The sequence below is a fragment of the Dermacentor andersoni genome, chromosome 5 (genome assembly GCF_023375885.2).
Source record: "Dermacentor andersoni chromosome 5, qqDerAnde1_hic_scaffold, whole genome shotgun sequence".
In the NCBI taxonomy this organism is placed as follows: domain Eukaryota; kingdom Metazoa; phylum Arthropoda; class Arachnida; order Ixodida; family Ixodidae; genus Dermacentor; species Dermacentor andersoni.
Window position 1 is genome coordinate 15846672 of NC_092818.1, and position 13063 is coordinate 15859734.

The 13063-nt window shown below is 44.5% G+C and overlaps 1 protein-coding gene and 1 pseudogene across 2 annotated transcripts in view; both read left to right on the forward strand.

The window, feature by feature from the left end:
- Positions 1 to 13063, forward strand: part of LOC126529924 (metaxin-2-like) — a 76767-nt gene that overhangs the window by 3847 nt on the left and 59857 nt on the right. The gene's annotated exons all lie outside the window — the stretch shown is intronic.
- Positions 811 to 7328, forward strand: LOC140218447 (tigger transposable element-derived protein 4-like; annotated as a pseudogene).

Consider the following 13063-nt stretch of genomic DNA (forward strand, 5'->3'; position numbering starts at 1 on the left):
AATGCATGTATGGTTGAATTTTGTGGAAGCAGAAATGTTGAGTTGGCTCGTAATTTATATTATTTCTCTTACTTTCTATGAAATAGCATTATAGGCATTATTCGTGAGTGCTGAGCATTGTGGTTTATCACCAAAAGCAATTGGACAGAGAGACAAAGAAATTCTAGAGGGGAAAGGGGGCGGGGGAGCACCAGTAAACCATTTAATACTCGTTGCTCGATCTAAGCTGTATTGTGGCAGTAATGCAGTTGGACCTTAGATAACTAAACTAAAGAACCGTAAGTCAGTGTATGAGTCGGCACGACTGCATGATTTAACTACAATGCAAGCTAAATAAATTTGAGTGTAGAAGGTCTACCACGTTACACAGGTAATGAGTTGCATTTTGCATGTGCAGGGTGTCCCACACAACTTTAGCCAAACTTAAAAAATATGCAAATGCCACATAGCCGTCGCTTGCAGATACTCAAGTTATTTTTTTCATTCTGCCTGATTAGACAATTAATTAATTAACGAACTTCTCAAATACTATAATTAGATTAAAAGTGTCAATGAAAAAATTGTAGAGCGACATGAAAAACTCCCAATACAGATTTCTGTTGCTCAATATGTGCCACATAAAAGTGTTTTTCCAAGCGTGAAAGAAGCTAGTGAATACATGCAAAGTGCCAAGTGCACAATTTTCTCATTGACACTTTTCATCTAACTATAATATTTGAGAAGCGTATTAATAATAAGGACTAATTATGTAATTAGGGAGAATGAAAAAAAGTAATCTGAGTATCTCTAAGTGACAGCAAACAACATAGCCCTGGTTCTGTCCAGCTACATGGCATTCGCATATTCTTAAAGTTTGGCTAAAGTTACGTGGGACACCCTGCACACACACACACACCATTTCATAATGACGGCAGTGAGAGCAACGAACCCAGCACCAACCAAGCTCCACCGTAGGCTAGTTGCACCCTCCTGAGTGCCCCGCTTTGCCAAAAAGGCGTTTCAGCAGGGAGGTTACAGACTTGAATAAAACAATTGTTCATCTATACAGCACACTTGTATCTCTTGCAGCCGGTTTCAATCTCTAATAGTCATCACAAAAAAGGAATTGTAAAACACACTTGTCCATGCACGGTACTCTTTCACTTTGCGTCGGTGGTCATTTCGACTGGATATGTAATTGGAAAGGAAGGTGTACAATCAGTGCACTTTAGTGGTGCTGACATATGCAGTAGAGACTTGGAGACTGACAAAGAAGCTTGAGAACAAGTTAAGGTTGGACCGCGCAAGGAGTGATGGAACGAAGAATGCTAGGCATAACATTAAAAGACAGAAAGAGAGTGCTTTGGATCAGAAAGCAAACGGGTATAGCTGATATTCTAGTTGACGTTAAGAGAGCAAAATGGAGCTGGGCAGGTCATGTAATGTGCAGGTTAGATAACTGTTGGACCATTAGTGTTACAGAATGGCTACCAAGGGAAGGGAATCGCAGTCGAGGATGGCAGAATATTAGGTGGGGTGATGAAATTAGGAAATTCGTGGGTGCTAGTTAGAATCAGTTGGCGCAGGACAGAGGTAATTGGAGATTGCAGGGAAACGCCTTCGTCCTGCAGTGGACATAAAATTGGGTGATGATGATGATGATTTAATTGGTTTCATCAATGTTCTTGTTATGAGCAATTCCAGTGTTACCATGAAAAACACAACAGAAAAAGTTCAAATGGAGTTTTTTTTCTTTTTTTTTGACGCAATGAAAGTGATTCCCAACCCAGTTTCATTTTCATAGCGGTGCAGCTGTCTGTCTGCTTGTACTGCTCTAAAACAAATCACTCATCTCTATTCTGAATTTTTGTGAGCTTATCTATGGACCTGGCCTGCATCGGATCCCATACAGAGCATGCATACTCCAATATTGGTCTCATACATGTGAGGTAGGCTGTGTTCTTTAAATTCTGGGGTGCCCATCTTAGAATTGGATCAGAAATGATTTGACTGGGTGAACGTGGCTTGTCCTGATCAACGGAGCTACATCAACTGGTGTCACTGTAACTTCTGGCATACCCCAAGAATCTGTGTTGAGGCCATTGTTGTTTTTGGTTTATAATAATGATATTGTGCAAGGACTTCAGTGCAAAGTATGATTGTATGCAGGTGATTGCATAATATTTAGAGATATTCAAAATGATCATGATGTTACTGCCTACAGAGTTATTTAAATACTATCCAAGGCCGGTGCTCGAAGTTTGGCATCTCTTTAAACAATGCAAAGTGTCAGCTCATGTCTTTCTCCCATAAATGCCTCCCTGTGAGATGTGTTTATAATTTGAATTGATTGCCTCTAGAACAGGTTGAACATTACAAATATCTTGGGGTCTACTTTTCAGAAAATTTGACCTGGAACAAAGTTATAGAATACCTCACCTTAAAGTCATCAAGAATGCTCATTCTCATTAGACGAAATTTTCATCAAGGCCCCAAAAATGTAAAAGAGCAGCTTTACAACAAATGTTCGCACAATACTCGAGCATACTTGCGTGTCTTGGGACCCTCGAACCTCTTATATTATAGACAAACTTAAACGCTTTCAAAACTGCACTGCCATGTTTGTTTCTAGAAAAACAACTTCCACAGCAGTATTACATAAATTAAAGAAAACCTTGGCTGGCAAACACTAGCACAACTCCCTTTAACAACAAAATCAGTACTTTTTTCCTAATTTACTCTGATCTCACTGGAATAAACAAGAACTTGTAAATTTTTTTGCCCCATTTCATTTCTTTGTGATGTGATCACGAGTTCAAACTTCTTGAAAAATGCTGTCACACTGATGTTTCCGCATGTTTCCGCAAATCATTTTTCACACTTACTTTAACGCACTGTGTTAAGCTTTCTAAGATTATTGTTTAATGTAATATGTACTCCGACTTTCAGTCGTTTTTATCGTCTAATTCTTCGTTGGTGCATATCATTGTGCTTTGTTCGATAAGCAATTCTTCTTTTTGTGTGATGTGAATGCACCTGTCAACCTGTTAGGCTTTTTCTTCTCATTGTGCTTTTTGTTTTTTTATGTTGCATTTGTGCCTTGCTGTCAGCTTTTTTGCTTCTGTTTTTCTTTTCACTACAAATGCCCACCCCCACCCCCCTACAATAATGCACTTCTGGCGCTGCAGGTACTTGTATAAGTAAATAAATAAAAACATATAAAGCGAAGTGCTAGGTAATTTTCTAGAAGCATAAAAGCAGTCGATTTCTTCATACTTGGCGATTCCTTTTATCTGGAGAAATTCTTTAAAAAAGGAACTGTCATATCTAGGCTCTGCCATTCTTGCAGATAGGTATGTGACTAGGTGCACATTAGCAGAAAAAACAACAGATTTTGCTAATTAACTTTTTAATTACTAACTTTTGTGTGCTTGCTTTAATTGTAGAATTGAAGCTGAGAGTAGTGAATTCATGTTTGTTTATAAAAATTTTAAGACTTGGATTGCTTTCTAGATGCCTGTCCCCAAAATCTGCTAAAGAATGCATTGGCATTCCAGTTAAGGCTATCCCGAATGGTTAGAGGCACACTTTTAAAAAACTGCTAACTGGAACACCCATGTATAGCCCAACCCACTTGTAAGAATACCGGTCTTAACCCTTTCGCTGTCGGACCTTTCTGGCCGTGACGCCCCCCCAGTGTCGGCTTGGTTTCAGGGAACGAGCATAACAGGGAATGAACATAGCAATTTATTTTTGATTGTGATTGGTATACAAACAACATAGTGACTGCAATGTGCACATTTCAGTGTTCTGCAGCTGTTGTTAGTAAACATCATCATCATCATCAGCCTGACTATTACATCCGTTCAACATCCGAATCTGACGATGCGGAACTCCCCTCTTCCTCGCATGAGACTGTCCGAGTCCGAATCCGAGCTCGGCTCGTACTCTGAATCGGAATTGAGCCACCGCTCCAATGAGCAGACGAAGGTCCGCGCACTCAGCCATCCGAAAGTAACCGCGCGCAGGGAGGATGCGCTTTCAGTCGCCCGCACAACGGAGAGAAATGGGACGTTGCGTGATCAAGAAGACAGAGGGAGATGGAAATAGGCTAAAACAAAGTTCAAAGGGCTTTACATTTACTGCTGCAAGTCGGAAGCGAGGGTGCGGCGAGAGAGCGAAAGCAGCAATCGAGTCACTCTTTTCGGAGAGGCAACGGCGCGACGCGTGCCTCTGAACTTGACGCGCCGTAGCAGACACACCAACAGAATAAAAATAAAAACCTTCAAACCCGCGGAGATGCCAGAACAACCCTTGAACCCATAACCACACGCGCGCGACGCATGATACAGCGAACGCGGAGCCACCGCGCCACTCAGCAAAGAGAGAGGGGCGAGTGGCAGTCGCACCGTACTCTTCAATACTTGACTAACATAGGTCGAGGCGAAAATACGAACTTGTAGAAAGAGTCAACAGATGGAGGGGCCAGTTCAGGAGCGCCAGCTTTGCGCTCAGGCGCGAAATTTTGAACGCACGATAGAGAACGTACCGGTACGTCGGTGACACTGTGGGGGGGAAGCGCGAAAACGTACCGGTACGTCCGTGACAGCGAAAGGGTTAAAAATGTCTAATTTCAGAATGAAAAGCAGCATTACTGTCGGCTTTAGTATGTGTTCTATGGTAAAACAACCTGCTTTCTAGACCTTTTGATTGGGCGAGGAGGAAAGGGTGCACAGTGATCTCTTCCTCCTCTCTGGCTTGTGCGGTCTGGCGCGGCACTGCTTGAAAGTGTCACTGTCGCGTGCTGTGGAATGATTGGAGATGTTTGAGCTCATACTTTTTGAAATTTACACAACGTCCGTTCATGCAAGGTTGTCGGGGAACCAGTGTGTGTGTGCCTGTCAGTGCATCAGTAACTACAGTTCGCGTAAATATCTCTTGAGGGCGCAGACATGTGACGAGCATCGTCAGCTGCAGTATGTGTATGTGTTGCGAACTATTTTGGGCGTATCATTTCCAATTCAATGAAGGGAACCGGCATTTGTGTATTGCCAGGAAATGGAAAATCTGCTCACCCTCTAATCGCTTGGCATAGGAACTGAAACATAACAGCACATGCTCATCTACGGCCAACCTAAGGCAACTCCGAAACATAAAAAATTCGGACTTGATGGATATTCCGGACTTCATAAATGCGCCATCAGGGTTCCCATATCGCTATCGCATTTTCTCGACCGATTTTTCAGACCACATAAAGCCAGAAGTTCGATTTTCCAGACAAAATTTTCCATGACGGACCAGCGCTATGAGTCAGGGAGGACGCCATTTTGAATCTTGAGCTGCCTGACTACCTTCGGATCGGATGTGAAGTGGCTTGGATTGGTATAGTAATTTGATTAGCAAGTATAGGAGGCGTCCAAATCCATGCAGCAACAGTGGCGCCTATTGTAAGGAACGCCGATCTTAAAGGCCGTGCTTTTGCCTGTAGCCTGTGGCAGAAGCAATTTTGAGAGCCGGAAACCAATCATGCGCGGCCAGCTTTGGATACCACCTAAGAACACCAGGTGATGCTAACAATAACCACCATCATCATCAATTTTGCCTCAGTATCGTAGGGGGTGTTGCGCACGTTTTCGTCCTGTAGTGATCCGCCGGCTTTTATTCAGTACAGTGCAATTGAAATCATCGCCTGCCATCACTAGCCGCCGTACAACACATCATCGCTATTTCAGTGTGTAGTGACCGTTCATTCAGCACAACGCTGACAATTTTTTGACACCATGGCCCCTGCTCTTCACCTGCCTCCACCGAATGTGTTGAAGAAACATGTAAAATATTTCACCATGACGCTAGACAAGGAGGCCGCCATTATCAGGCTTATCGAGCAAGGACGGACCCAAGCCGACGTCGCGAAGGAGTTTAATATCTCCAAACAGACCTTGTCTGATTATGTGACAAGCAAAGAAAAGATTTTGTCTGCAATCGACCAGTCGCACTGCAAAACTACAAAAAATTGCCGGAAAGGACAACATACGAAGCTTGAAGAGGCCCTGCAGCTGTGGTTGAAAGGAGTCCTAGCAAAGAACGTCCCTGTTTCGAGCAACATGCTCAAGCAGAAAGCCGAGATGCTTGCTTTAAAAATGGGCATTCAGGACTTCAAGTTCCCCGATGGGTAGATCCGTGAGTTTAAGAAAAGACATAGAGTCTCTTTCAAGAAAGTTTGCGGGGAGAGCGGTGCTGTGGATCAATCTACTGTCACGGATTACTGGACAAGTAAGTTGAAGGCTCTGCTACAAGGGTATGCTCCTGCAGACATTTTCAGTTGTGAGGAGACAGGCCTATTCTTCTAAATGCTGCCGGACCGTTGACTTTCCTTTACTAATGAGGTCTGCACTGGTGGGAAGCATAGTAAGGAGAGGGTAACTGTCATGGTTGAGGCAAATGCGGTTGGCACCGAGAAGCTGCCCCTTCTAGCAATGGGGAAGGCGAAAAACCTGCGTTGCTTTAAGGGTGTGGAGAACCTGCCTGTGTGGTACAGCAGCAATACAAAGGCCTGGATTACACAAAGCTTGTTCGAAGATTACGTCCTCCATCTGGACCGGATGTTTTAGTGCCAGAAGAAGCAAGTGTAATATTCATAGACAACTGCGGGGCGCATGGCGCCTTAAGCGACCTGCAAGCTATTCGTCTTAAATTCTTGCCGCTGAATACAACCAGTGTGCTCCAGCCGATGGACCAAGGGGTCATTAAAAACGTTAAGGTGGACTACCGGGCCTGTTTACTTGGCCGCACACTCATGTGCTTTGACAGTGGGAATGCATACTCCGTTAATCTGTTCATGGCACTCTGCATGCTAGAGGATGCCTGGAAGGCTGTTCAGCCTTCGACGATTGCAGATTGTTTCAGGCGTGCTAGATTTTGCACCTCTCAAGAGCCCGTGACTGAAGAGACAAACGGCACCGCTGAAGACATCAAAACCGGCGAGCAGCTGATTGCCGACTTGCGCAGCAATGGGATGGACCTCCCCGTGGCTGTTACTTTTCGCGAGTTTGCCACAATCGACAAGAACATAGATTTGTGCGCGGAGCTTACGGGCAACGTGATCGTGCGCCAGGTGACTGCACCGCCACAAAGTGACTCTGACGATGACATCTCTGGCCGCTCGCAACCATCAACGCAAGACGTTGTCAACGCTCTTTAATATTGTTGTCTAGTATGTATGACGAGAACATGACGCTTGCACAGATGCAAGCCGACGTCGTTACAAAAAGCAGGAATTTAAAACAAGGGACCATCCACAACTTTTTCAGTCCAGTTTAGCTGGAATAAAGTTTGGTTTTGTGACTCATGGATTGTGCAGACTGTTCTTTTATTTGGACTATTCTTTGGTCCCTTCCAGGTCCGGAAAATTGTTTGGCTACTGTATTTGTGATACACTGGCATCATTCTTGCGCATTTCAAGTCTAATAGACTTGAAATTACTATGATATGTCATTGCTAGCCACCTGTATGAGGCCGATGGCGCTGCTCAGCACAGCAATAGGCTGTTTCACATGGCGCGATTTTCAGTCAGCGACACAGCGAATTTCGTCGCTCAGCGACTGCCGCGACGTCGTGGGCTCTCCGCGACTGGATTCCAACAAGTTGGTCGCGCCGTCGCTCAGTCGCAGCGATCGGCGCGATGTGGGAGGGGCAATGTGCGTTTCACCGCGCGTTGGTAGCTCTGTGGAGCAATGTCGCGCCTCAGTTCTAGCTATGTTTAGGGCGTACCCACCAGCGTTTGCGGCTTAGGAGCTTCATACATTTTTTTCTTTCGCTTACACAATTCGTTTGAAAGGAGAAGCTGCACGCTATCCAGATCAGGAGAAGGACGCCGCTTCAACATAAGGCACGTACCCACTTGATTGCCGCCGTCGTCAACCTCTTCATCCCTACAAATCGCGCCAGCTGCTTATATACATGCACACTCAACAGTAGTTTGTTCTTCGCAAAAGTAAATAATCATCCAGGGAAAAAAGTTGCGGCTTCCATAGTAACAACGAAACCAGAGTGTGCTAAACGGAACCACCCCACCGACGCCGCGCGAGCCGCACGCTCATACTTGCGGTGTTATGCAGCGCCTCACTCACTGTATCTGCAAGCTGTCGTAAAGTCTCAACCCTTTTAAACGTTACAAATGGTCTACCTATTCTATTATCGAATAAAAATACGAAAAATCGAATATTTGTCTAGTTTCCATGTTGTTTTTATTTAACGATGCAGGCATGGATACTTTGTGAGCAAGAGGCAACCCTCCGCTTCGCTGCGACGGATATCACGCTGCCGCAAACGCATGTGAAAGCTGTGAGCGAAAATCGCTCTGCGACGTGCGCGGCAGAACAATTTTTTTCGCCCCAATCGCGCCATGTGAAATAGCCTAATCACTGCGGCTGGGGAACCAGAATGATACATATATAAGCTATGTGCTTCAGCATAACCTTTTTTGCCCTGTAAAGCCGTTCTATCCGAGAGGGATCGCGTAAAAAGAATGCGACGGCTATTTGTGAGGACAAAATTTCTGTAATACGAGTAAGTGCATTGTAGAGAATGGGACGAACAATACTGAAAAGAAAATTCGGTTATCCTCTTTCTGAAAAGAGAGAGAGAGAAAACAGGCTTACGCCGCTATAAGACTTCACATGGTCATGCCGCACAATGTTTATAGATCTATAAACGTTGATGTCACATGCTTGGACCATGCACTATATAGAGCAAAGATATCTATAATCCAGCATCCACCACTGCTTCGGGCGCTCACGCAGTTCATAAACAGTCGCTTTGCTGTACAAGTGCAATTCACCCTGTAAGGTGTGCTGTTATTACTAACCAAAACTATTTTATTCATGGGTGGAAGCCACTTCCACCGAACGAAGTAGTCACGCAATGTAATCTGCTGCTAACAGTTTGAACTCTTCTCGTAGTATAACGGCACAGCTTCTACCATAGCAGAACGGTGCCCATGCTGTTACGATCGTCGTGTATGTTTCATTGCTCCTAAACCGCAGCTTAGAAGTAAAGGAGAATACTGCTATAAGGTCACATTAATGAATGGAATTTTCAGAAATACACAATTGATCTCTGAGGCTGATTGTAGGCTCAAACACACGTGCACACATCGCACTGTGTGCTCTGTCCGCCTCAACGCCAGCAGAAATCTGGCCATGCTGACCTAAACTGCTTCAGTACGTCTCACAGAGCCCTTTTTCATGTAGAACCACGTCACAGTAAATAGACCGTGCGACCGCGAAACAAACACCAGAAACCAGTTCTGTGCGTATACCTGACATACAAGACGGAGCGCTCACCCAAGCCAGCATACCAACTGCTGATAGATGGCGCCACTGCGTACGCAATATGGTGGCGCCCTTGAGAAAACGGTCTATAGAATGTTTCTGAGCCATATCATTGGTCATAAGAATGGGTGTGGTTGCTGTGAGCCAGTTTCGAAAGCAAAAAGCTGTGTGGGTTGCCTGTGAAAGCTCAAGGGCTCGAGCTTCAGCAATGACAACTATGATGGCAACATGATAGTGCAGCATGCCTCGGTTGGGGTTTTGCAGGAGGCCATAGATAATTGAATCTCTATGGAGCTTCATTTTCGCAAAGGATTTGTCACTATGCTATGTGGTGCACTTAGATGGGTGTTTCACGGACTTTTACAGTAAATGACCCCTTTTAGTTATACCGAACCTACCATCACTCTCCACCTTTACAAGCCTTCTGAAAATTTACTTTTTTGAGTGACACAGATACATTTATATTTCAATATACTTAAAAGACATTAAACATTGCTTAACAGGGAATGATTTGATCATATATTTTAATGAGAAGGAGGTATGTACTTTAACCCTTGAGGTTTGCACTTTATGAGCTATATTTCTTTGGCTACCTACCAAGCGAAAATTTATCATCTCGCACTGATAAATGAAGGAGCGCCAAGAGTGAAGTGGATAGTTGAAAGCTGGATGTCAAATTTTGATAAGAGGCATTGATGTCATAGTGATAGAGCTAGTTGGACCCTCCATGACTTACATAAAAAGAAAGACTCGTGACCCATTTGTGGGTCATGACCTGCAGTTTGAGAAACACTGACTTAGATGCTCTAGAGCAAATGTCGGCAAGCTTTGCGTGAAGCATGCAAAGCTGACAGATTATGGCCTTTCTCGGAAACAGTGAAAGTTGCATGCTTCTCTTTTTAGATTAAAACGTTTATAGGGGTTCTGAACCAGCCATCAGCTTTGGTGAAAAAACGCATTCTGTGGGTAGCATATGATGCTGCAAGTATCTCAACCAAATTTTGTAGTCGTGCCCGGTGCATGGAGCTCGCAAGCGGAGCGCAGTCATCTTTTTTTTAAACACTCTCTTTCCAATGGAAGCCTTCTTCTTACTCTCTTTGGGCACTGTATTTCGTCGTATAGCATATTCCCATAGGCAGCCACATGTTGGAATATCAGTCAAGAAGGGTGTTTGGATCAGTGCGCTTCTTCCTACTTTTACTGTGTATATTTATTGAGGCAGCTTAATAAACGGGCTGACGTAAGTAAAAATCTGGTTTCAAATTTGCTCGGCCACGGCCGCCTGCATAGGAACTAAACTTTGCCCAGACTACTTATTGGTGTTGTAGCCATCGTGTCTCACAAATTTCGATTACTTTTGAACAGTCAATTAGCCTCGCACCACGCTAAACTTAAGACCAGACCACACGCACGCTTGCCAGCGCGCACTCACACCTGGTCGCACCTGGCTAGATGCCTTAGCAGACTTCGCCTCATGTTGAGCTGTTGACAGCATTTCCAGGTGCGTAAGTTGGATGTGGCTACTATCCATCGGTCATGCTCTTGTGCAGGATAAAGCCGGTCTGTGCCATGTAGCGTGACCGGACTGGAGCATATGAGTGCGAGCATGCGCTCAAGCCCTGTTGTGCATAAAGCAAATGCAAATGTTGCGCATTCGCACTACTGTTGCACGTAGCTGCGGTCTGCTATGTAGCGGAGATGCCGCGGCTGCCGCAGGGTGCCACGATGAGTCTGCTCGCTGAGCACACTATGGCTTGCTGAGGACAGTCGCATTTGGTGCATCGTAGGCGCCAAAATCGGAAATAGTGGCTTCTGCATGAACATGCGAAAATCAAATCAATGCCAGGTTGTGGGCACACGCAGCTCCACCATAGTTTTTCACATTTGATTGCCAATAATTCTGCTTCTGCTGAATGCAGTGAATCATCAAAACTGAGAGCTGGGCAAGTTGGTGTGATTCCATCTTAACAAAAAACTGAGCAAGAAAGACGTGGACGAGCAAACAAATGACTGACATAGGCGTCTTTTTTACACAGTTCTTTCTTAGTATTCTGAAGTAGTCTAGCTTAACTTCAAATGTATTTTTCGGCTTTAAATCTTTCCTTACATTCTTTTTTCACATATACTTATTAGAAGAATTATATGTTATAAAAATGTTGGTTGGTTGGTAGTAGCATATGCTTATAGTGAGTTAGATTGTATATTGTAAAAAGTCGTATATCTCAGAAATGCTGCTAGCTATAGGATTTCTCAGGGTGTCTAGTGACCTGAAAAGCCTGTAAATGTCAAGGGAAATCTTGAGCACCCAGAAAAGTGTGGGAATTTTTCATTTTAGTGAGTAAGGTCATGAAAAATTAGATTAAACTGCCCAAGTTGAAAATTCATGTAGATTAGTTGTCCGCAAAGTTATTAGGCTCTTTGCAGCAGTGTATGTCAGCTTTCTTGCACAAGGATGTTGCTTTTCGATCAGCATAATAAAGAAATTCATTCTTAAATTATGTGCAGCACTTGCTTGTGGTTCAACATGAGTGCAAGCTTAGCCCCTGCATGCTTTGCAAAACAGCTTCAGATTCTATCTCAGCACAGATGTTTATACACAGGGCTTGTTGTATGCATCTTGTGAGCATCTTGTATGCTACTTTGAAGAATATGGACGAATATGGACTTTGGAATATGGAAGAATATGCTACTTTGAAGAATATAGCGAGCAGCCGTGCTCGTTGGTGTTTATTGCGGTGCGGTGACCAATGTTGCCTGCCGAGCTTTAGCAGGCCACCGAGCCTGGCGGCGAACGAACATTATGCCTGGGGGGCGTCGCTTGCTTGCTACAGAGGGGCAGGTCGCAGTCAGGGAGCAAGACATCTTCAAACGCCAGATAGGTGCCTTTTGTGCGAAGCAGCTGGAGCTTGGCGTCAATGCTCTCGGTGGCAGCCATGGCCGTGAAGTCAATGACCGGTCGGCCGTGGTCTGTTGCATGAATTGCAGCGCAAAAAAGTCCATTGGCAACGGCGTTGGATTTTCTGCTGACGTGACAAAATGTCACTGGTGTATTCAGAAATGTAGGTGAGTTGTCCGAGTTTGTGAGGAGCATAGGAGGTGTTGCTGTATGCTAAGGCAAAATTCTGTTGTTTATGGTCAGTAAGGATATGGAAGAAGCATCTGAGTTAATGTTGAAAGTGCTTCACAGCCAAAGAGATGGCAAGCAGCTCTTGGTCAAATGTGCTGTAGCAGTGCTCAGAGTGTGCAAGCTTCTTGGAAAAAAAGGAGATAGGCTGCCTAGCACCAGCACCTAACTGCTGCAAGACTGTGCTGACAGCGGGAACCAATCCGTCAACCATGACGGATGTTGGGGTGTCACATTTGGGCTGGACGAGGAGCGTCGTGCCAGCAATGGTTTCTTTAATGCCTGCAAATCCAGTATCAGCGGTGTCATTCCAGGGCACGGGAGTATTCGGTGCCTTGAGGTCCGAGAGAAAGTTGTGGAGAGGCTGCAGTATATCGGCGCAGCAAGGAATGAAGTGGTGGTAATACCGTATTTACTCGATTCTAATGCGTCCTTGATTGTAACGCGCAGCCGTTTTCCGCGACCAAAAAGCAAAAAAAAAAAAGAGCTCTCGATTGTAACGCGCACCTGTTTGCCATGACCTTAAGAAATAAGAAAAGTCCTATACAGCACCTCATTCTTTCATACAGAAATACAACTTTATATCATTTTGAAAAAAACAAGGATTTACTCCCAATGCACTGAAGTT